Below are 20,642 nucleotides of genomic sequence, written 5' to 3'. Positions count from 1 at the left end.
TTATTCATCTACTGTATGCTTTATTGACTGTTTCCCCCACTAAAATGTAAACCACATGAGGGCAGGGATCTCTGTCCTTTTTGCATGTCAGTTTATCTCAAGTGTACAGAACGATGTCTGGCAGAAGGTAGTTAACGTAATAAAAGTGTGGAAGAAGTCCCTAAGATGCCACCACAGTATGCATCAAAATGCCTCTGTAGGCACCCGGATTCATGTCTGAATCCTCACCGGTTCAGCTCCATTCCTTGGGCCAAGCGTTTGGGCCCCAGCTTACAATGCCAAGGCCCCTGTGAGAGGTATTAAGCTTTATCCATCTTCTTCATTCTACTGTGAACAGTGGTCTAGATTTGGTTGGTTAAAGAGAGAAATCTGGCTTCTTTACCATTCTGGTGTGTTCACACTCAATTTTCAAGCTAAGAGAGAAAAATCAGAAACGACACAAATCCAAAGATCCCTTCCGTTTAGCTTTAGAGTGCACCACCATAGGCTGTGTTTCAGAGGCAGGCCCATGCACCTGTTTATTTGTTTAAACTAATGCTAAAATTGTTTTGCACCCCTCTACACACTGCAGTACAGGAATAATGACAATATCGGACAGTGCTCAGTGGGCTGGGCTGTGACAGGTATTCCATCACGTTATTTCCTTTCATCTTCAGTGCAAGGATAACGCTGGTGCTACTGCTGTGATTGCCATCCCCATTTTACAGATACGGAAACTGAGACTTAGAGACTTTGTGTGTCCAGAGTCATCCGGTTGGTAAACTGTGGAGCCTGGACTTAGCCCAGGAGGATCTGACTCCAAACACATGGTGATACCACGATTCTATGCTCAAAAGGGGTGCCCAAGGGTGACCTTGGGTTGCACAGAGCACGGGGCAGTCTAAAGTGACAGTAAAATGATTGCTTAAAATGATTAAAAGACACTTGCTTCTAGGGAGAAAAGCTATGACCAACCTAGACAATTTATTAAAAAGTAGAGACATTACTTTGCCTACAAAGGTCCATGTCGTCAAAGTATGGTTTTTCCAGTAGTCATGTATGGATATGAGAGTTGGACCATAAAAAAGGCTGAGCACAAAGAAGAATTGATGCTTTCAAACTGTGGCACTGGAGAAGACTCTTGAGAGTCTCTTGAACAGCAGGGAGATCAAACCAGTCAGTCCTAAAGGAAATCAACCCTGATATTCATTGGAAGGACTGATGCTTAAGCTGAAGCTCTAATACTTCGGCCACCTGATGCGAAGAGCTGATTCATTGGAAAGGACCCTGATGCTAGGAAAGATAGAAGGCAGGAGGAGAAGAGGGTGACAGAGGATGAGATGGTTGGATGGCATCATCAACACAGTGGGCATGAGTTTGAACAAACTTTGGGAGACAATGAAGGACAGGGAAGCCTGGCGTGCTACAGTTCATGGGGTCACAAAGAGTCAGATACTACTGAGTGACTAAACAATAACACAGTAGCTAGAAGCTGAGAATTAAAGATGAAAACCTATCTTTGGGTTTCGGAATAAATGATAGTCCACTCACTCTGTGAATTCGTTTTTTTTTTAATTTGTTTATTATTTATTTTTATTTATCTTCATTGTTGCCTGTGGGGTCACAAAGAATCAGACATGACTTAGCGACTGAACAACCACAACAAAATGATTGCAAAGTATGCCTTAGGGTGTTCACAGGGAGCCGGGTAACTGAGAGCTGGTGACCCGTGTCAGGGGCACTGGCAGGATTCACAGCCAGGCTTTTCTCCAGGTAGGCGCCATGTAAATCTAGCAAGTAAATATTACCTTCATGCCTCTCCAGTTTCGTTTTTCACTTCTCTTTTCAGCTGTGAAATGTGTTCTTTGCCTTCAAGAAAAAGGTACTTTCTAAATATTTGGTCTTGCAACGAGCACCCATATCTCAGCTTCTCACTTTGGAACACAGCCCTGGGTGCTCCTTTTCCAGGGAACAGATTCTCAATGAGACAAACAGAAGCCATCCTGAATTCCTACTGGAGTTTGGGAGGTGATGGGAGCCGAGGAGGCGTCTTTCTGTCTTTTGTGACCTGACTGTACCCTCCGGTGAGGCTCTCCCCTCTGCCCTCCTGGGCGGGGCGCTACAGACAAGCACTCTTCCGGTGTGGTGTATGGTATAATATCTGGATGCGAAGGTGCCTTTTCTCCAGCCCTCCTCCCACTACATCTTAAATGTCTTCAGAAAGAGAATTGTGTTCATGTTTCTTTGTGTGAGTCTAATGCTTGGTGTACAGGGACACTCACTGTATGTTGAGTGCATGATTCATTCTGGAAAAGATTCCTTAAAGTGATCACAAAAATTTTTTTTGGAAGCAATTAAGAGTGCACTGAATTTGTTGATTACAATACATTTGTAAGAGTGAAAAACCTGGAAACAATCTAAATACCCAACATAAAAGTTTGGTTAGATGAAAATAGTAAGAGATTATTGTAGCAGCCACTATTGAAAACAGTATGCTGTGTGGTCAGTCGTGTCCAACTCTGTGCAACCCCATGGACTGTAGCCCACCAGGCTCCTCTGTCCATGGGATTTTCCAGGCAAGAATATGGGAGTGGGTTGCCATTTCCTACTCCAAGAGAATCTTCCCAACCCAGGGATCAAAACTGAATCTCTTGCATCTCCTGCATTGGCAGGCAGATTCTTTACCACTGTGCCACCTGGGAAGTCTGGAAAGCAGTATGAAAGTGAAAGTGAAGTCATGTCCGACTCTTTACGACCCCATGGACTGTAGCCCACCAGGCTCCTCAGTCCATGGGATTTTCCAGGCATGAATATCGGAGTGGGTTGCCATTTCCTCCTCCAGGGGATCTTCCCGACCCAGGGATCAAACGCGGGTCTTCCGCATTGTAGGCAGACGCTTTACTGTCTGAGCTACCAGGGAAAACTGTATGGAGGTTCCCAAAAAACTGAAAATAGAGTTACCATATGATCCAGCAATCCGACTCCTGGGCATATATCCAGAAAAGATGAAAACTCTAATTCAAAAAGATACATGCACCCCAATGTTCAAAGCAGCACTATTTGTAATAGCCAAGACATGGAAGAAAACTGAATGTCCATCAGCAGAACGGATAAGGAAGATGGGGTATATTTATGTACTTTATACAATGGAATATTACTCGCCCATAAAAAAAGAATGAGATAAAGGCATTTGCAGTGATGTGGATGGACCTAGAAACTATCCTACTTAGTGAAGTAAGTCAGACAGAGAAGCAGAAATATCTTATGATATCACTTATATGTGTAAGCTTAAAAAGGGTACAAATGAACTTATTTACGAAACAGAAATAGAGTCACAGCCTACGAAAACAAACTTATGGTTACCAGGGGCAAGGAGGGGAGAAATAAACTGGGAGGTTGAGATTGACACATTTACACTATCAAATACAAAACAGGTTACTAATAAGAACCTACTGTATAGCATAGGTAGCTATAGGCAATATCTTGTAATAAACCATACATGGAAAAGAATATGAAAAAGAATAGATACATACATATATGTATATACATACATATGTATATATAATGAAATCACTTTCTGTACCCCTGAAACTAACACAGTACTGTGAATTAACTACAATTCAATTTTTTTAAAAAAGATTTTTAGTCATTTGCTCCTCAGAACAACCCTATGAGGGAAGCACCATTATTCCTGTTTTACAGACCGCTGTGGATATGGAGAGCTGGCTATGCCGTGTTATATGAGGGTCACTTCACAGCTGATGGATGCTGGAAAACCTCTGATTTGAACCCAGCCGTCTGTCCTCAGAGTCTCTGCTGTCACCCGCCTCGTGGATAAACCAGGGAGCACCCATACAGAGATGTGAACCACAACAAGGAATTATACTAGTGATGTAGACAAAGACTATTTACACTATAAGAAAATAGGCTATAAAATTTTATGTGTGTTATGATTCCATTTTTCTTTTAAAGGCAAGTGTGTATTTGGACTAAGAAAAAGGCTAAAAAGTGTTCACCCTGAAATGTTGACAGTAACTTTCTTTGTGAGGTGGGATGATGGATATGTTTCTCTTCTCCTTTCTTCCTGTCTGGCCCACAGCTTCGGAAGCCAGACCACTGGGCAGAACCACACCCCCACTACCCTCCTGCAGCCAGGAACACCTCTGAGGAGTCAGCCTGGATTAACCCTCCTGTCAAAGCCCCACGGGTCCCTTCTCGTCATCTCCCTCTGTCCACCTCGACCACCTCTCAGCACTAAATGCTGCCACCGCCTCCTGCAGAAATAACCTGTCCAGCATCTTCACCCAAACACTCACCCTCCAAGGTGATGACTTAGAGTGTCAGTCATTCTGTGCAGAGGAGAGAGGCCAGGAGCTCCAGGTAACAGTGACCTTCTGGGATTATGTTTCAGTCTTTCATTTGTAACCCACAGGATTGTCTGTGCGTAAGTATTTATAAGGGTGGACATTTCTGACCAGGTAAAGGTGATAGGCAAATAATATGGCCCTCCTTCCCTGTGCCCTCCAAACCTCTTTACCTCCATGAAGGACCACATGGGACCACGTAGGGCCATTCTTCCTCAGAGGCTAGACTGGAACCTGATTTTATAGCTGTATTGTCTATACACATTGCATTGAACGAAAATGCTCCTGGCAACTCAGCCCCATCTCAGCCCCAAGGGGAGGCCAGAGTGTTTGGAGGTGAAGGGGCTCAGCCCTCACTCACAGCATCCTCACATCACAGGGGGAACAACAGGGAGGACAGGCCCACCCTTGTGATCTCCAGCGACTCAACCCCAAGACAGAAAGCAGCAGGATGGTGGCCAGACTGCCCCTGGCGACTGGCTCTCCACATCTGGGTCTCGTTCTGCGTCAGCAGGACACCAGTCCAGGCCAAGGCACACAGCCAGCTGGGACCCCGCCTGTGAAAAACCAGGTAATGAGGCCCCATGGCGTACAGCTTTTTGCAAAGAGAAGCTGATGCAAGAAAACAGATTAATGGTTGAAATGATTTTCTTAGCTTCTCACCAAGGCCCCCGGGAAAGTCAGTTTTCTGTGGGTGACCTGCTGACTCCCGAAGGAACCCCACAGACCCCCTTCATCCCCAGCTGCCCACTTCTGAGGGGCTTAAAGGCCACCATGGACACAGGTTCCCACATGTATTAGTGTCATGTGTCACGCTAAGTCACTTCAGTTGTGTCTGACTCTTTGCGACCCCACTGACCGTAGCCCACCAGGCTCCTCTGTCCATGGGATTCTCCAGGCAATAATACTGGAGTGGGTTGCCATTTCCCTCTCCAGGGAATCTTCCAGACCCAGGGATTGAACCTGCATTTCTAAAGTCTCCTGCATTGGCAGCCGGGTACTTTACCACTAGTACCACCTGGGAAGTTGGTGTCTTAAGACTGCCAAAAACTGACAGCTTGCTGAGTGGTTTAAGATGACAGACAAGTTTCCGTCTCTTAGTTTTGGAGGCTAAAAGTCTCAAATCCGGCAGGGTCACGAATATGAAAACAGGCCACATAGATAGGAATCTCTCCAAATACTTACGTCCTCAGGAAGGAAACCCAAATGCCCTCAGACTGATCCCAGTTGGTACTAGATCTGGCTTAGTCACTGTCTCTGGGAAGCTGTTGGAAGGCGCTTCTCCAAGCCCCGGGGGCAGAGGCGTTATCACCGATCCTACCACCCTCACAGAAGTTTAGTGCTGCGTCACACAGCTGAGGCAGGCAGAGCTGAGTCCAGGGGCTTACACGGCACATAGAAAGGATACCTCCTGGGAGGCGAGCATTGTTAACTTGCCAAATCACTTCCATTCAACAGCTGGGGGGAGCCTGGTGCAACCAAGAACCTGTGATGGCAGGGCACTCCCAACCATCTCCTCACATGACCCTGTAGAATCAACACTGCCCTAGGGAGGTCTTGGGTCACCATCATCCTTGACGACCAATGGCATTCCTTCACAGTTTACCAGTTTTGCCATATTGCCATATTTCATATCAGATTAAAATTTTTTGCCTTTCTCATGTTCAGTCCTGTTTCTATAGTCATTGTTTGCATTGAATAGAACCTCATTATTTCATTATTAACCACCAAACCTTGGTGATCACTTTTTTCCCCAAATTGACTAATGTTGCTTATCAAGTGACACCTATATAAACTTCTACTGCAGTTTAGTCCCGAAGATATTCTGTTTTCCTCCACTCTGGCCACATGGAAACATTCACTTCTCTCCTGTGTCTGGACACACTATTCGGCTGGTTCTGACCAAAAGTACTTGAAAAGAGGGATGTGTCCCTTGCAGGTTGAGATCATAAGAGGCCCGTTGTAATGCCCTTTTGTTCTCTTCTGTCCTGGAATCCAGATGGACTAGCTGCACAATAAGAAGAATGCGCTGGCCAGGATCTCCCAATGCCTTTGTGAAGGAGAGCCTTTGCACTGACCCCATCTGGATGTGTAGCATGAGAGACAACTAAGCTTTTAGTATATTAATCCCCCCAAATCTGGAAGTCTCTGCCGATGTATACCATTGCCTGTCCTGACTAACGGACTGACGGAAGTCAACAACTCTGTGCGTGACCTACGGGTGATCACAGACGTGCCAAGTTCCAATCTGTTGAATCAGTTTTCATTCTAATCATCATAAAATCAGTCAATGGTTCTAATTCATAAGAGGGAAGGTTGTAACCATAATGACCTTGTGATGGGGGAATATTGAGAGCATCTATAATTTATGTAGCATATCATTGTTTTTATTTGTTTCAGATAAATCAATGACAGTATCCATTTTGACTGATTTTACAGACAAAATACCTCCAAACTCATTTCCTTCTTTAAGCCTGCTGAAGGTACAGGTATATTTATGCCTATATGTATATTGACGAACTGATGAAAACTATCCTGTATGTGGGTGAATCAGTACACATTGACACCTCCCCAAGTGGGCTCCAAGTGTTTATAGTAGTTTATGGCATCTTCAAATGTGTTCAAGGAACTCACGTGGTATCTGGATGGGTTTTAATGGAATCAGTTTCCAGACCCTCAAATTTCCTATGTGTTCAATCTTAACACTGGACAAAGGACAACCTGGGGCAGAGGTTGTCCTTTCTTTTCTGACCATTCTCAGCCATCCCTCCCCCCACTACAGAGGAGAGACATGCCTGTCACCCCACTGACTCCCTCCATCCTTCCAGGTCCATCTGCCTGTGATGTGATTCCCTCCAGGCACCAAAGACAGAGACATTTGAAACACTCATGTCTATCTAGAAAGCCTTCTTTAATCAGGCCCCACACACCCCCAATCACCCATCTCTTTAAGAGATACATTTCTGATACTATTTAAATTTTTTATTGACAACTACTTTTAAAGCTCATCATGTAATTATGTTGTTTTACTCAATTGTTCTTGTTTAGTCTCTAAGTCACATCTGACTCTTTGAGACCCCATGGACTGTAGCCCACCAGGCTCCTCTGTCCATGGGGATTTTCCAGGCAAGAATACTGGAGTGAGTTGCCATTTCCTCCTCCAGAAGGTCTTCCTGACTCAAGAGATTGAACTCGTGTTTCCTGCATTGGCAGGCAGAGTCTTTACGACTTGAGCCACTAGGGAAGCCCTTGTTCAATTGTACACTAATAATATTTGCAATGATAGTTCAACCTGGAAGAAATCTGTGGCACTGAGCCTTATAGTCACAGGAACTTTATTTTAATTTAAATATAATTTATGTATCTCTTTTTCTGGCAGGGTAGTATATCAATGAAAGATTTTCAAGCACAAAATTATCTTGCATCAGGGTAAAGCTTTACGGAGGAAATGGAATGGAACTATGTTTCCAAGGAGAAAAAGAAGTGATGTGAAATCTTTGTTTTCTTTTTTTTTTTTTTTTAAAAAAAGAGCTTTTATATATTTCTGAATGGATAATAGAAGGTTTCAAATAGCTCGGTGTTTATATTTCATTGGAAACTTTTTAAAGAGTGATGCAACGATTTTATTTTACTTTTAACTGTCAAGAGTTACAAAGCACTAGAAATTGCATCATTTACAACCATTTAAACTTATCATGAAAATGTGGGGATGTCAACTTGAAATGTACGATGAGACACATAATTTTTCAAAACTCTTTTCAGAGGCTATGCGAGTAAAATTGTGTGGAGACTCTGGAATTGGCACAGTTTGAGGTCCAGGGAGGCCGGAGCTGGCCTGGCCTCTGAGGCTGTATTTATGTGGAATGACGGTGGGCTTCTGGCAGCAAGCATGTTCCAGGTAAGTATACGCGTGGGCAACATGTAAAAAGCCCTGGTTCCCCTTCTCATTCTACCTTCCACCCCCAACATGATCTTGAAGGACCTATCTCTCTTCCTGAGGTTTTCATGCTGAGCTTCTTGGAGAAAAAAAAGCAGTGTCACGTGGTCACAATATCCCAGAAACTATGGTGGCTCTAGTGGTAGAGAACCTGCCTGCCAGTATAGGAAACATAACAGATTCAGATTTAATGCCCGGGTGGGGAAGATCCCCTGGAGAAAGTCATGGCAACCCACTCCGGTATTCTTGCCTGGAGAATCCCATGGACAGAGGAGCCTGGAGGGCTAACATAGACAAGGTTGCAAAGCATCAGACATGACTGAAGCGACTTACACACTCATGTGGCCCTGAGGGCTTCCCAGGTGGCTCAGTGGTAAAGAATCCGCCTGCCAATGCTGGAGACGTGAGTTTGATCCCTGGGTTGGGAAGATCCCCTGGAGAAGGAAATGGAAACCCACGCTAGTATTCTTGCCTGGGGAATGCTATGGACAGAGGAGCCTGGTGGGCTACAGTCCATGGGGTGGCAAAGAGTCAGACACAACTTAGTGACTGAACAACAATTACCTGGCCCTGAAAATACTCCTGAGGTATCTTTCTGATCTCTGATTATTTGTACTTCACTCCAAGACAGAATTGTTCCATTTGTCAGTGTGGTTTCCATTGGGAAAGTTAAACAGAACAGACCCTGGGACTTCACTGCCTGTATTTGCTCTTTCAATGATTGGAGATTGAATTTTCTCATTCACTCCATTCTGCAGTCCAGCTGGGCCTCATCGGGGGAACTTGAACCTGTCACGTTCTCTGTCACTGTCTTGGAGCCATGATGGTCAGGTATGGGAATGAACTCTGGGTTCAAAGCCTGCATCTGCTCATGCCCATCTATGTGACTTTGGCCAAGTCTCTCCTGGCCTTCGAATATCAGCTATGGTGTCGATCTTAGACACCAACTGACAAACCCCCCAGGAGAGGGGTCTGAGCATAAGAGAAGCGTTAGTATGAAAATGTGACATGAGGGACTTCCCTGCGGGGTCCAGTGGCTGAGACTCTGTGCTCCCAATGCAGGGGGCCCAAGTTCAATCCCTGTTTGGGAAACGGGATCCCATCTGCTGCAACTACCACCCGGCACAGCCAAATAAATAATTTATTTTTTTTTTTAAAAAGAAAATGTACAGAGAATAGACATATAGACACAGCAGGGTATTTGCTACTGGCAAGGTGGGATTTTACATCATCTGTGACCCTCCGTAGCAGCACCAGTACCCATGCTTGGTCCAGCCTAAACATCATCAACCGCAATTCCAGCCCTCTTCTTTTTGTCTTCTTTCCCACTTCGGAAAAAGAGAATGTTGGCCTCCGTCTTTTGCATAAGAGCCTATTATCTGTTTGAAGCAATTCTTCAGAAAGTCAAGAGCACTCAGTGTCTCCACGTCACCCAGCCCACACCAGACCCCGAGAATCATCCCTGCAATAAAATTTCAGTAATTTTATCTAAGTAACCATTTTCCGCTGGAAAATTTCCCTTGAAACCCTGAAAGCAAATCCCAGAGGGGTAGGAGTTGGATTAGCTAAACTGTTTGCTGTCAAGTCTATGCATTTAGCGAAGGTCCCAGCGAGATGGATTGTTGGGAAGAGCAAACTCCCTTTCCGGGGATTCATCACCGTTATTCCCATTTGGTGAGTGCGAGGCTAAAGCATTCCCATAGTACATTGTCAATAAATGCCCACATTATGAATGATTTTTTAAAAAAACAGAGTTTTATGGTTCAATCTCAAAAATCTGCTGGCTAACCTTCTCACGGCTGAGGTCCTGGGTGAGCCTCCACTGGGCAGGGCAGCTGCATTTGGGGAATGAAGAGGGGAATGAAGACTTGAAAGAAAAATCTAGTCCTGTCTTACTTTCAATAAAGTGGCAAAGCAGACAAATGGGTCTCTGCCTTCCTCTAGCTCTTTGCATAAACCCTACCCCCCAAGAAGCATCTCTCAATACACACGGAATCCATGGCCCACCAGATGTCCCATGGGATGCAAGGCTGGTAATCCCCTGGCCCAGCACAGGAGTGCTCCCTGCTACCCTTGGGGCCCTGTGGTCCAGAATGACCCCTCATTTCTTCTCTCCTTCATCCTGGTTTCCAACCTCCACCTGTGGCACCTCTCTGGTATCCTTTGGCTCCTGTTAGTCTCAAAGTCACCTGCTCAGGTGGGTGAGGCCCCCTCTCTGTCCCCCATTGAGCTTTACAGTCATCTGTCTTAAAGCACCAGCTATACTGCTTATTTTTAAAATATTTTTATTTGTTTATTTATTTGACTGTACCAGGTCTTACCTGTGGCATGTGGGATCTAGTTCCCTGACCAGGAATTGAACCTGGCTCCCCTATATTGGAAACATGGAGTCTTAGCCACTGGACCACCAGGGAAGTCCCTATGCTGCTTATCACTATTTGTTTATTTATTCATTTCTTCACCTCCCGTCTCTTCGAGTGGACTTTGAGCATCTCGGGGCAAGAACCATGTTCTACTTGCCTTTAAATTTCCTGTTCCTAGAATAGTGTTTGTGTGTGTGTGTTAGTCACTCAGTTTGTCTGACTCTGCGACCCCATGGACTATATGTAGCCCACCAGACTCTTCTGTCCACAGAATTCTCTAGGCAAGAATACTGGAGTGGGTTGCCATGCTCTCCTCCAGGGGATCTGCCCAACACAGGGATCAAACTAGTGTCTCTTACATCTCCTGCATTGGCAGGGAGATCTTTACCACTGGCGCCACCTGGGAAGCCCTATTTAGGGGCTACTTAACTAAAAAGACCCTCTTTGGGGGCTGGGTCTCTTTTTGAAAGCTTTGGCTCTTATTTTTCTAGTAAGAGGCCCACGTTACGTGTGAGGGACTAACGCTGGCCCGCAGACCATCACGCACAGCGTCCGCCTTTTGCAATTTCCTACCTACACACACTGTGTTTCCTTACATAACACGTGTAATCCTTGCCTTTGCCCATGTCCTGTCTGTAATACCTGGATTTATCTGTTTGCCCTCCCTAGCATCTATCTCTTACAAGCTCTCGTTGACAAAATTAACATTTAGGGATTTTGCCTCCGAAAACACCTGGGCCCAGGACAGTCAGGAATTGGACCTCTGGGAAGTGACTTGAACAGCAAGAAAAAGGAGACACTCCAAGCCGGCCAGATCTGACCCTACGATGAGGGGAAAGAAAAAGGATGCTTGAAGACCTATGAGTGTTCCTTACAAGTCAAACACTAGCTCCCCCAAACACAGGTCTGGCTATCTCCTGCAATAGTTCCGGTATCACATCTCCACAATTCTCCTCTTTTATGTCCTTGGCTTATCACAAACCCTCCAAAATCCACAGCTTATTTTTAAATCTGGACTCTGTGTCTTAAGTGGCCGAGAATTCCAAAATAACACAGATAAGAAAAACGTGTCTGTGATGCAGAGCTGAGAACCGGGTGTCAGCGAACAATGTTGAAGACTTCAGGGTCTGAGGAGGGTCAGGGGTCACCCTTCCGGGAGGGGGCGGCCTGCCATGGCATAAGATTAAAAGTCTGCCCTCAGAGTGTGTGATGCGTATATAAGGAAGCCAGCCTGTCCCCCAGACATCCAGGGCCCCACCTGTTGACCCAGGGACTCAGTCTCTAGGAGCAGAGACATAATCTTCAGGTAAGGCCGTGATTCAAGCATCCTGTTTCTCAGCCGAGTATCCCTGCAGGAAAGAACTCTTCCAGCTTCGAGATCACTAATACATTAATGGCGAGGCTCTCCTCATGTCTCTCTTCTCCTGCAGGGAAGTGAGACCCCATCGGGAAGGAGTGCTCTGTCCTTTCTCTCCCCTCTGGGGGGCCCTAGGCCATTTCTGGTGCACCAACTATTTTGTTGTTTTCCTTTGTTTTTTAGGGCAATTTTAGTTCAGTCACTCAGTCATGTCTAACTCTTTGCGACCCCAGGGATTGCAGCAAGCCAGGCTTCCCTGTCTATCACCAACTCCTGGAGCTTGCTCAAACCATCTCCATCGAGTCGGCGATGCCATCCAACCATCTCATCTTCTGTTGTCCCCTTTTCCTCCCCCTGCAATCTTTCCCAGCATCAGGGTCTTTTCCAATGAGGCGGCTCTTCACATCAGGTGGCCAAAGTATTGGAGCTTCAGCATCAGTTCTTCCAATGAATACTCAGGACTGATTTCCTTTAGGATTGACTGGTTTGATCTCCTTGCAGTCCAAGGGACTCTCAAGAGTTTTCTCCAGCACCACAATTCAAAAGCATCCATTCTTTGGCACTCAGCTTTTTTTATAGTACAACTCTCACATCCATATATGACTGCTGGAAAAGCCATACCTTTGACTAGACAGGCCTTTGTCAGTGAAGTAATGTCTCTGCTTTTTAATATGCTGTCTAGGTTGGTCATAGCTTTTCTTCCAAGGAGCAAATGAAGCGAAGGAGAATTTTAAGTTTACAATAAAATCGAGAGGAAGGAGCAGAGATTTCCCACACACCCCTCCCCCATTATCACTATCCCTTAACAGAACGGTGCCTGTTTTAACAGAGATGAACCTATGCCAACCACCACAATCACCCAGACTCCATCATCTAAGAGCACATTCTCAGTACTATACATCCAGGGGTTTTGGACAAGCGTGATGATTTTAGCATCAAAATAGCAGCATGAGAGAATCTTCACTGCCCTAAAAAATCCTCTGTACTTCATCCCCGACCCCCACCTTGCCCCCAGCCCACCATTGATCTTTGTACAATCTCTGTAGTTTTGCCTTTTCTGGGATGTCATATCATTGGAATCATACAGTGTGTACCCTTCTCAGCACCCTGCAACTTCTAACAAACAATTTCAAGAGTAAGTTGGCTCCCCTACCAACCCACTCCCGGGCATAAATCTGGAGAAAAATATGATCTGAAAAGATGCAACAGCATTGTTTACAATAGCCAAGACTTGGAAGCAACCTAAATGTCCATCAACAGAGGAATGGATAAAGAAGATGCAATACATATACATATATGATTGGAATATTTAGTTCAGTTCAGTTCAGTTGGTCAGCTGTGTTGGACTCTGTGACCCCATGGACTGTGAAATGCCAGGTTTCCCTGACCATCACCAACACCCAGAGAATACTCGAACTCATGTCCATTCAGTCCATGATGCCATACAACCATCTCATCCTCTGTTGTCCCCTTCTCCTCCTGCCCTCAATCTTCCCCAGCATCAGCGTCTTTTGCAATGAGTCAGTTCTTTGCATCAGGTGGCCAGAATATTAGATCTTTAGCTTCAGCATCAGTCCTTCCAATGAATATTCAGGACTGATTCCCTTTAGGATGGACTGGTTGGATCTCCTTGCAGTCCAAGGGACTCTCAAGAGTCTTCTTCAACACCACAGTTCAAAAGCATCAATTCTTCAGTGCTCAGCTTTCTTTATAGTCCAACTCTCACATCCTGCATGACTACTGGAAAAACCACAGCTTTGACTAGATGGACTTTTGTTGGCAAAGTAATGTCTCTGCTTTTTAATATGCTGTCTAGGTTGGTCATAACTATTCTTCCAAGGAGCAAGCATCTTTTAATTTCATGGCTGCAGTCACCATCTGCAGTGATTTTGGAGCCCCCCAAAATAAAGTCTCTCACTGTTTCCATTGTTTCCGCATCTATTTGCCATGAAGTGATGGGACCAGATGCCATGATCTTAGTTTTCTGAATGTTGAGCTTTGAGCCAACTTTTTCACTCTCCTCCTTCACTTTCATCAAGAGGCTCTTTAGTTCTTCTTCACTTTCTTCCATAAGGGTGGTGTCATCTGCATATCTGACGTTATTGATATTTCTCCCAGCAATCTTGATTCCAGCTTGGGCTTCATCCAGTCCGGCGTTTCTCATGATGTACTCTACATATAAGTTAAATAAGCAAGATGACAATATACAGCCTTGACATACTCCTTTCCTGATTTGGAACCAGTCTGTTGTTCCATGTCCAGTTCTAACTATTGCTTCTTGACCTGCATACAGATTTCTCAGGAGGCAGGTCAGGTGGTCTAGTATTCCCATCTCTTTAAGAATTTTCCACAGTTTGTTGTTATCCACACAGATAAAGGCTTTGGCATAGTCAATAAAGCAGAAGTAGATGTTTTCCTGGAACTGTCTCACTTTTTCAATGCTCCAATTGATGTTGGCAATTTGATCTCTGGTTCCTCTATCTTTTCTAAATCCAGCTTGAACATCTGGAAGTTCACAGTTCATGTACTGTTGAAGAATTGGCTTGGAGAATTTTGAGCATTACTTTACTGGCGAGTGAGATGAGTGCAATTGTGTGGTAGTTTAACCATTCTTTGGCATTCCCTTTCTTTGGGATTGGAATGAAAACTGACTTTTTCCAGTCCTGTGGCCACTGCTGAGTTTTCTGAATTTGCTGACATATTGAGTGCAGCACTTTCACAGCATCGTCTTTTAGGATTTGAAATAGCTCAACTGGAATTCCATCACCTCCACTAGCTTTGTTCATAGTGATGCCTCCTAAGGCCCACTTGACTTTGCATTCCAGAATGTCTGGCTCTAAGTGAGTGATCACACCATCGTGATTATCTGGGTCATGAAGATCCTTTTTGTATAGTTCTTCTGTGTATTCTTGCCACCTCTTCTTAATATCTTAATATATTGCATGAAATGTTCCCGTGGTATCTCTAATTTTTCTTGAAGAGATCTCTGGTCTTTCCCATTGTATTGTTTTCCTCTATTTCTTTGCATTGATCACTGAGGAAGGCTTTCTTATCTCTCCTTGCTCTTCTTTGGAACTCTGCATTCAAATGGGTATATCTTTCCTTTTCTCCTTTGCTTCTCTTCTTTTCACAGCTATTTGTAAGTCCTCTTCAGACAACCATTTTGCCTTTTTGCGTTTCTTTTTCTTGGGGATGGTCTTGATCACTGCCTCCTAAACAATGTCATGAACCTCCGTCCATAGTTCTTCAGGCACTCTGTCTATCAGATCTAATCCCTTGAACTTATTTGTCACTTCCACTGTATAATCGTAAGGGATTCGATTTAGGTCATACCTGAATGGTCTAGTGGTTTTCTCTACTTTCTTCAATTTAAGTCTGAATTTGGCAATAAGGAATATTACTCAGCCATTAAAAAGAATGAAATAATATAATTTGCAGCGACATGGATGGACCTAGAGAGTGGCATACTGAGAGAAGCAGTATCATATGGCATCCTTTATATGTGGAATATAAGAAGAAATGATACAAATGAACTTACTTACAAAACAGAAACAGACTCGCAGACTTTAAGAATGAACTTATGGTTGCCAGGGGGAAGGGTGAGGGGAAGGGATAGTAGGGAGTTTGGGATGGACATGTACACACTGCTATATTTAAATTGGATCACCAACAAGGATCTACTGTACTGCACAGGGAACTCCATTTAGTGTCATTTGGTAGCCCAGATTGGAAGGGAGTTTGGGGGAGAATCAATCAATGTATATGATGGCTGAGTTCCTTTGCTGTTCACTTGAAACTATCACAGTATTGTTAATCAGCTATTGTTATTTATTAGCTAAGTCATGTCTGGCTCTTTAGGCATCCCAGGGACCGTAGCCCGCCAGGCTCCTCTGTCCAAGGGATTTTCCAGGCAAAATACTAGAATGGATTGCCAATTCCTTCTCCAGGGGATCTTCTCAACCCAGGGATTGAACTCACGTCTCCTGCATTACTTGCATTACATCCTGCATTACAGATTCTTTACCACTGAGCCACCAGGGAAGCCCTAATCAGCTATACAAAATAAAATCACAATACAAAATAAAAAGGTTTTTTTTTAAAAAAAAAAAAAAAGAGTAAGCTGGGCCCCACATACACTCTGACTCCCAGCTAACTAGGGTGTCATCATTCAAGAACGGCTGTGGGCAGACGGGAAGTCCAGGGTCATGTTGGATGATCCAAGTAATAAACGCAAGAGAAAGACTCCAATCCCACACTCACATGTGCAGAAGATTAACATTCCTTGCGTGCCTGCCCAACAAGGAATTCTTTATTTCTCTCTCCTTTAGGGGCTTGCGGAGGTAGAGCATCCCAGTGAAGGGCAGGTTAATCTGTCCCAGGACGGGATCCAGGTGAGGCAGACGCTGGCAAGCGTGGCTGGGGAAACCCTGCCTGGCCTCCAGGGAGCCACACTGCCAACGGCCTCTACAGCGAAGTGCCAAAGGCCGGCCTGGAGCTGGCTCCTGGGGACATGCATACCAAAGGCAGCAGACGAGGATGAGTTTTAAAAACTGGGGGATAAGTACACTTTGTCTTCAGCATCTTCTTGCTTCTTCTGTGGAGTCTTTGTCTCTGTTCCTGGCAAACGTCACTCAGAAGGTTCCCAGGTCTTCACCCCACTCTTCTGTCTGCAGAGCAAGGGGCCACTGTGTCTTTTCTTGGGTCACTACTGACTTCTGTGAAAATGCCTCACTGGGGCACCAGCCGTAAAGGTAGCGAAGGGTGGGGAGCCCCCCACAAGGGTGTCACCTTCTCAGTTGTCAGGAGCTGGAGGCTGGGGCAATGCCCACAGAATGGACTGTCCTTTCTCTGTGTGATTCTGAAAGGTCTAGCTCTGAGGGACTGCAGCCATCTGGCCCTTCCTCCTCCCCAGGGTCCCGCTCGTTATCACAAGGAAAGATATCATTATCACATTATCCCTCATTATCACGAGGGAAAGACGGCTTTCCAGGCTGGGTCTCTGCCGCATCACTTCAAATTGCAGCTCCAAGCTCACCATGAGACAAAGCGTGATTATTTCCATGGGATACTGAATGGCTGGGACACCTAGGCAGCACTTTTAATGTGAGTAGTCATAACTCTTAGAGGTGGAGGAGTCCTTGGGAATTACCCCCAGTCAAACCCCACATTTACCAATAAAGGAAATAAACCCCAGAGAAGAAGGGTGTTCGGATAGAGTGGGTGATTCCCAAGGCAGCAAGATTAAGACCAGAACTTCCCTTTCCCGGAAGCAGGGGACCCGCAGCATCTGTCCTCAGAAATGAGACTGAAGTCACCACCAAAGGGTTTTAGATGCGGCGTCAAGGAGACCTCGCTGGTAATGAAGATGATTAAATACTAGAACAGACAGCCACAGGATTGTGAAATCGTCCTCCCTGGAGATCTTTTAAAATAGGACAGTTAACCATCTGTCTGAGATGGTTTAAGTACAGCCCTGCCTCGGAGGTAGGAACATGATGGATGAACCCCCCCCATCACATTTGGGGTTCTGTGATCACACTTGGATGTAGGTGCACCCTGGGGACCCAGGGGGTGTCTGAGCCGCCCCCCGGGATTTGGATGCTGGAGCTGCCTAGAGGGTGGGAGGGGCAGTGCTCTGTGTGGATGAGAGGCAATGGGGCTGCTCGGAGGAGGATTTCGGGGGTTTCTGGGGAAGAAGGGGCTGCAAGAACCAGAGACATCTATATCCCAGGACTCCTCCCCAGCCTCCAGCCCCTTCTAATGCCCACCCCCCAGCCACTTCCTGCCAGGCAAGTCCAGTGGTCTGCAGCCCAGGCCAGTGGAGCCAAGGGACCCCAAGAACCACACAAGGAACACAGCAGCCCTGCTTTGTTTCCAAGAGACAAAGCTTAACACCCCAGGGATGAAAAAACAGTCTCCCCATTTCTTTTTAAACATCCAGGATGGTTCTGGACTCGTGAGAATTCCGGGGGAAACGGCTCCCGTTCAGGACTCCAACAGGGAATTCTGGAGCAGCAGGAGCCTCCTGGCTGAGGATGGACCTGTCCTGCTCGGGCGCTCAGTCCTCCCGTGCCATTGGGAGGGCTGGCACCTGAGCTGCATGATGGGGCTATGGAGCCTCGGGTCCAAGCACCCAGGGCTCCCCCATGGGCTGTCTCTTTCACCTTTTCTCCTCAGAAACTCCTGAGTCTCCCCTTTTCTGAGAAGCTAGACTGGGCATCTCCTAGCACCCTGTACCTCCCTAATTACTCTCACACATGGAATTAAAACTACATGTTCCCACATCTCTGGCCCTGCTGGTCTACAGACTCCTTGAGAACAGGAGCTGTGTCCACACCACTGCCTCTCCAGGGCCTGGCACATAGCAGGCACTCAGAAAAATTCTTGTTTAATAAGTGAATGGATGGAAGGATGAAGGGATGGATGGATGAATGAAGGGATGGTGAAGGGGTGGATGGATAGGTGGAGGGAGGGATGGACAGATGTGTAGATGGATGGATGAAGGGATGGATGGATGGATGAAGTGATAGATGGATGGGTGGGTGGGTGGATGGATGGAGGGATGGGTGGATGAAGGGATGGATGGAAAACCATGAGGTCTAACACACTGGAGGACACCATTTACCCTTGAATGTTTCTGAAGTGACCAGATATCAGCCCCATGAGTTCTTTGACTTTCTTCCTGAACTTGTGTGCCGAAGTTACTTTGGGAAGAGCAATAAAATAGGAAGCTTCATTAGGGTCATCTGGTGGCTCCTTCCTATGACAGTAAACAGCCCCACTACAACCTCACTCTTAGCCCTGCAGCCTCTGCCAGAAACCTCAGGTTATAGGACATTCAGGTCCTGCTGGGTCATTCCTTCCATCTCTGGACAGCTCTGGCCAGGAGCAAGTTCCCCATTAGGCTCAATTCAGCCTCTCCCTGTGTTGTCTTCCCTGTGGTTCTAACTCAGCTCCCAGCTTCACATGGATACCGTGCACCCTCTTCCACACTCCAGGGAGACCCAGGAGATGGCATGTGGCCTGTGAATGAGAAGGACTTGGAGATGAGGCTCCCTTTACTGCTTGCCAAGTGAAAGCTTGGGCCAGTCGAGGCCTCTCCAGGCCTTGGGCTTGTCATCCTGTATAATGGGAATCACGACGCCCACACCCCATGGAGCTGTTGTGAGGGCTACAGTGAATCCAGTGAACAAGTGAAGTTGCTCAGTTGTATCCAACTCTTTGTGACCCCAGGGACTGTAGCCTACCAGGCTCTTCCATCCATGGAATTTTCCAGGCAAGAGTACTGGAGTGGGTTTCCATTTCCCTCTCCAGGGGATCTTTCCGACCCAGGGATCAAATCCAGGTCTCTTGCATTGCAGGTGGACGCTTTACCATCTGAGCCACCAGGGAAGCCCAAATATTACAATGAATCAGTACATTCCAAATGTCAAAGACATTTAGATGCAAGTATTGCTATTAAATAAATGTTCTAATAGAGATACTAAAGATATATTAAATAACATATTGAAATTCTTCCTCCCTCTCCATGAATCTTATCTTCTCCAGGCCAAAACATGAGTGACTGTCGCCTCCTCTGGCACCCTTGTCTGTTTCTCTATCAGCAGTCCTTCTTAAAGGACTGCGTCATCCACCGAGCCGGTGTGACTAGCTCAGAGCAGCCGTTCCCACTCCGTTTTGGATGCCATGCTTCTCTTAATGGAGCCTATGGCAACCTTAGCCACGTTGGCAGCTTCACCTGCTGTGGTTTCTGTCTCTCTCGTCTCCATGATGAGACAGTTGCTGGAGATTTGACCCTGGGGTGATTCGGTGAGAGGAGTTGGGGTGTTGTTTTTTTTATGCATTTTAGTGTGAGATTGCTGGGGAAACTCTGCCCTTGGGATTCCAGTAGGAGTCATGTTCAAGGCCCTGAAGATCAGGTCCCCAACCCCACAAGGTCAGTGTCAGGCCCCAGGAGACTTGTGGCCTGGAAGAACGGGGGCGATGCTGATTTTCCGGGAAAGAAGGTCGAGTTAAACTCTTGTGTTTTGACAGTGTGAAAGCAGCCTAGGGCAGCAATAAAAGGGAGTTTGGGATGGATATATACACACTGCTATATGTATAACAGATAAACAAGGACCCGCTGTATAGCACAGAGACCTCTGCTCAATACTCTTTAATGACCTCAATGGGAACAGAATCTAATAAAGAGTGGATATACACGTATCTACAACTGATTCACTTTGCTGTATAGCAGAAACTAACACAACATTGTAAATCGACTATACTCCAATGAGAAAATTAATCTAAAAATATAAATAAATAAAAGCACCTGGTTGTGGAGGGAAAAGGGGACCTGTGTTCTGGGTTCCTGAGCCCCGTGCACCAGCCAGGGTAGGTCTGCAGTGGGGCCACTGGGAGCGGGCATCACACAGCAGGTGCTGAGGTGATGGTCCAGGAGGAGGGGCAGCTGGACACAGCAATGGGCCCACATGTGGAGAGCACCTGCCCACACCTTCCCCAGGTTCCCTGTGCTTTCAGGAGCCGGGAGCCCATACCCTTCGCTCCAGGCCAGCAGGACCCCAGGGATGCTTCAGCTGTGTCTATGAGGGCATTTCCCTGCAGCCCACCCAACCTCAGTTTAACACCCTTCGGATCAGATT

The sequence above is a fragment of the Giraffa tippelskirchi genome, chromosome 4 (genome assembly GCF_054371585.1).
Source record: "Giraffa tippelskirchi isolate mGirTip1 chromosome 4, T2T-mGirTip1v1.2.pri, whole genome shotgun sequence".
NCBI lineage: Eukaryota > Metazoa > Chordata > Mammalia > Artiodactyla > Giraffidae > Giraffa > Giraffa tippelskirchi.
Note: the sequence above shows the minus strand (reverse complement) of the source record.